Below are 5,579 nucleotides of genomic sequence, written 5' to 3'. Positions count from 1 at the left end.
TATGTGTTTTCTATCTTTATCAAAACAGAATAAGAGTTAAAGGATTCAAGGGGAAGTACCATGGAATATTAAGTTATTAAGAGAATTTGCGACTATTTCCATTAAGTTCTTAAAAATAAAGTAGCTTCTCCTCTATCTGGAATAGTTTAAGCTTAATTCCTCATAAAGATGGAAGTACAGGTTACCTTTAAAGTATTTTAACATACTTATGATTTGTTAGTAAGGGAAGTCTACCTTATTGAGTTAATTATCTTATAATTCATTTCCTTTATCTTTCCTTCTTCCTGATGTTTTTAGTAGAGAACAATGTTATGATTAAGACTGTTCCCTCTGCTGTTATGCATCAGGGTTGGTCTCATTAAAAATACTGTTATTATTCAGTCATCCAGTTATGTCCAACACTTCAAGACCACTGTGCACCTCAGTACACCAGGTCTTTTGGACCCGTGGGACTCTCTTTAGCATTTTAATATTACCCACTGTGTTATCCTGGCAAAGATATTGGAGTGGTTTGCCATTTTCACTATGACCTATCTGCCTTGGGTAATGCTGGACAAAATTGTCCATAGTTTCACTGAACTACACAGTCCCCTCCACTATGACAAGACAATGATCCAGAAGGGGAAATAAGACCATAGGATGGACCAATTTTCTGGGAAAGTAAAGTGAATACATAGCTAATAACTTCCCGAGTATAATGAGTCTTTACCCCTTCAAGAAATGTTTAAGTTCTTACTTTTCCAGGTCTACTGTGACCTGTTGAAAACCCCTTTGAATAGCATGATCTTTCCCTCTGTTTTTAAGACTCTCACTAAAATGGTGTAATTCAGATCAAGTTCCCTTCTTTCTTGATCCTCATTTCCTATTTCTATGCTCATTTCTCACTTCTTATTAGTTAATTTATAAATTCTACAGAAAATAGGGCAATTTCTCATTGGTATTTTACTGGTCCTTTGTCTCAAGCAATATATAAGTCTGAGACCTGAGGGACTCAACTTTAGGTTGGATCATTGATGCTTCCTTGCTATGTGAGCTTGAGGATTGCACACTGACACTTTTCTTGCTGTCCTCCTTCCTTTTGGAGTAATTATAAAGTTTGTTAAAATTATCCTGTGTACTTATGTTATACATCTGAATTTTTTCCCACTATGCTTCCTCACTGAAGTAGGTAATTCTGTGAGCCCCAAAGAACTCAGATAAATGAAAAGATAGTAAAACAGATTGTTTAATCATCTATAATGAGACAGAGACTAAAAATATCTAAATCACAAAAAATCTATCTAGTCTTCAGAAATGGGCTAAAATCCCATAACCTGCAAGAGTCCTTACTTGACTGTAATAGTCCATATTGCTTTCTCCTTACTCATATTACCCAATGATATTTACATTTGTCTCACTCATTTTGACATCAATTTTTACACTTTTATGAGGTGATTTAAAATTATGTGAGGACTAAGATTACAAGTTCAACTTTCTCCCCCTTCTCATTTAATACCTGCTTGGCACAAGACTCATACATAGTTACCATAGAAATAATCATGAGATGAATTATTAATTGCCTCCTTCAGAAGGAAGAACTTCCCAGACTGTCTCACAACTCTTTCCTCCATGTCTTGAACCACATAAATACCAGATACCACTAGACTTTTGTCTATAATAGAGAGTGACAATTCATACTTATCATGAGGCAATCTTTCTTGTTAGATGGAAGATCTTAACTTATTAACTCCTTTTCCATAACATACATCTTAATGACCAGTGGATCTTATCATCTACCCTGCTGTGGCTATGATTTCCAGACCCTAGGGTCCAGCTACCTACGATTTTGCTATATTTACTGGGTTTTTCTACCCACCTTGAATCTGACTTTCTTGTATAAGTTGTCTCATTTGGTACGTAAGCACTTTAAGATAAGGGTTGTCACTATTTTCTATTTGTATTCTGAATAGGAATCTTATTGTTCTATTGTCCCAGGAGAGATCTTCTTTTCCTGAACTCCCCAATATCATCATCTTTATAAGGACACATTGTTGTTGTTGTGTTCATCCTTCGTTGCCGAAGAAGACCATGCCACCAGAGAAATGATGACATGACTTGCACTTGACTTTGTTGTGAGTGAGGGAGGGCCGTGCAGGTCACCAGCCTCCCTTCTCCAGACTCATAATTTTGTTCTTAAAGCATTTAAAGGGTGGCACTTTAGTCATTAGCTACATGTATTCCAGACTTCCCTACCATGACACATAAACTGCTTCATTCTGAAAAATCACTAAGCTCTCAAAATCTCTCCTCTCGTTGAATAGCTGCTTCTAGAATTTCTGTTAAGAAGGTCCCCAGGCCAGCCATCTCTTTATTTCTCACTAGTCTGAAGTCTGCATTTCTCCATCATGTCTCCATGTATGTTATGTCATCCTTTGCTGTTTTAGTTTGTAGTTCCACCCAAACTTGACAATGAAACTCCTCTATAACCTTCTAGGAAGCTTTTGAAGGGATTCTTTAAATTAGTTAATTATTTTTTCAGAAGCAATTTAAAAACAGAGAAGTTAACTTCAGTAACAATAGTATTACACACACACACACATATACATATATATGTATATTTATGTGTGTATATATGTATGTGTGTATATACATATGTGTATATATGTGTGTGTGTATATATACATATATATATTATATATATATGTATATATACATAAACCTGGCTTTCTGTGTTGTGTTGTACAGTAACAGTGGACCACTTTTAACAGGATTGTACATCTTTATAACAGAGCATCCTGTAGACCATTAGAAGGTTGAGGTAGATGGAAAAAACAGAGGGAAGGGGGAATGAGTCATTAGGAGAATTTAAGGAGGATACAAATGTAGACATGTTGGTAAGTTTTTAAAATCTTTCTGCAAATTTGAACAGAAAATAGACTTATAAAGTTCTTGGAATCCTTTTCTTCCTGCCCCTCTCCCAATAAAAATAATGTATTTTCTTCAACTGAACCTGAATCCTTAAGCCACGTTCAAAGACTACATATGAAGGTTTAGGAAACCAGGCTTAATAAGTGGTTATTGGATGTAATATGGAATGAAACCATTATCTTCAAGGAATGGTAGAAAATCTGTGCTGCTAATTTATTTTAAAGACTATACATCCTGGAGCATTTCCCTAGGAGAGTTTTCTCCCTTCCAAAAGTGAACACCTGTTAGGAGGCTCAGCAGTAATCCTGAAGATTAGTCTTCAGTTAGACAAATTGAGTACAAATGTGAAGGAGAAGCAACTGGGGTAGGATCACAGGTTTACAATATACAATTGGAAGGAACCTAAGAGATTTTTTTTTGACTGTCCTCTCCATTTTACAAATGAACTGAAGCCTAGCATCATGTAGGTAGAAAGGACTGTTCATTCTTTGATGAAGATTCAACTTCAAGAAAACCATAATAAGTATTTCAGTACATTGGTTCTTTTATCTCGTGGGTATCAGATCTGAACAGAAGACACTGTGTGATTTCATCACTTGGAAGGACCTGCTTTGGTCAGGATATTCCAGAGAGTGTGTTAGTATAAGTTTAGATTAGCTAACAGAAGGTTTAAGGTTGCATGACTCTAGATATTTCTTTTGCTGAATTTTAAAGACATTCTGCTTCAGAGCCCAAACATGGGGGCAATCAAATTAAAATTTTGAAAAAGTCAGTTTTACTCTATAAGTTCAAAATATGTCACCATGTTCTATGCTTCCTAAGGACAGAAGCACATTGACCAGATTTTTCTCATGTTGCCTCACTGTAAGTGAGTACCTGCAAAGGCCATGGCCTAAAGAGCCCAAGGTCTCCCAGTGCATCCTGGATCATCTCCAGTCATCCTGATGAATATCTGGTCACTGGATTCAGATGGCTCTGAAGGAGAAGTGAGGCTGGGGACCTGCACAGCCTTCCCTCACTCGAAACAAAGTCAAGGGCAAGTCATGTCATCATTTCTCTGATGGCATGATCTTCTTCACCAACAAAGGGAGAACACAAACCTTCACTTAGAGTAAATGTTATGCCTTAAATCATAAAAGGGGGGCGGGATTATGCATCACTCCTTAAATCTTGTGTGAATCATTAGCTTACCAATTAAAGGACATCCTTACCAAGGTCCTCACCCCAAAGACCCTTGGGGACTTCAAAGACTCTCTGTTTCCAAGAACAAGCATGGTCATTAGGTCATGGTATCTTATATAATCAGCCAGTTCTTGCAACATATCCTCTCAGTCTTCTTTGGCCTGAAGGCTTCCCCTTCCTTGTATGATATGTGTGTGTGTGTGTGTGTGTGTGTGTGTGTGTGTGTAGATATATATATATATATATATATATATATAGTTATAGATACAGGTATAGATATAGATATAGATATGGATATAGATAGATACAGATAGATAGATATTTAAATGTATTTATATATTTATATACGTATTGATACATATGCATATATAATGTATTTATTTTTAGTTTTCAACATTCACTTCCACAAGATTTTGAATTTCAAATTTTCATCCTATCTTTCCCCTCTCCCACCTCAGGACAGTGTGCACCCTAACTGCCCCTTTCCCTAATCTGCCCTCCCTTCTTTCATCTCTCCCCTGTCTCCAATCTCCCTCCCCTCTATTTTCCTGTAGAAAAAGATAGATTTCTAAATTCCATTACCTGTGCAACTTATTTCCCAACTGCAAGTAAAAACAACTTTTAATATTCATTTTTAAAGCTTTGAGTTCCATATTCTCTCCTATCTCCCTCTACATTTATCCTTATTGAGAAAGCAAGCAATTCAATATAGGTCATACATGTGTAGCCATGCAAAACATTTCTAAAACATCATGTTGAGAAAGACTAATCATACTTCTCTGTACCCTGTCCTGCCCTCCGTTTATTCCATTCTCTCCTTTGACCTATACCTCCACAATAGTGTTTGCTTCAGATTACCTGTTCCCCTAATCTGCCATCCCTCCTATTATTCTCCCTCTGCTGTCCCCTCTCTCCCCACCTAACCCTCCACTCTTGGCTGCCTTCCTGAAGGGTAAGATAGATTTCCATATCCAATTGAATGTGTGTTATTCTCTCCTTAAGCCAAATCAAATGAGAGTAAGGCTCACTCATTCCCTCTCACCTCTGACATCTTTCCCTCCATTGTAAAAACTCTTGTGTCTTTTATGTGAGATGATTTATTATATTCAGTCTGTCCCTTTCTTTTTCAACCAGGGCACTCCACACAACACTTAATTTATTTTTTAAGTATCCTCCCTTCATATTCAGCTTAAACTGTGCCCTCTGTCTCTCTGTCTCTGTCTCTTTTTCTCTCTCTATGTATGTATATGTGTATATATATACATATACATAAATACACATATACAAATGTATTGATATACCTACATACACATATATGTATATGCAACATATCTACACATGTAGATATTATGTACGTACATACACATATATACATACACATATATAATACACATATATATGCAGACACATCTGCATGCACACACATACATATATGTATGTATATGTATGTATGTATGTATGTATGTATGTATGTATGTATGTATGTATTT

This window comes from Notamacropus eugenii, chromosome 6 (genome assembly GCF_028372415.1).
Source record: "Notamacropus eugenii isolate mMacEug1 chromosome 6, mMacEug1.pri_v2, whole genome shotgun sequence".
Classification (NCBI taxonomy): domain Eukaryota; kingdom Metazoa; phylum Chordata; class Mammalia; order Diprotodontia; family Macropodidae; genus Notamacropus; species Notamacropus eugenii.
This window is presented reverse-complemented; position numbering follows the sequence as displayed.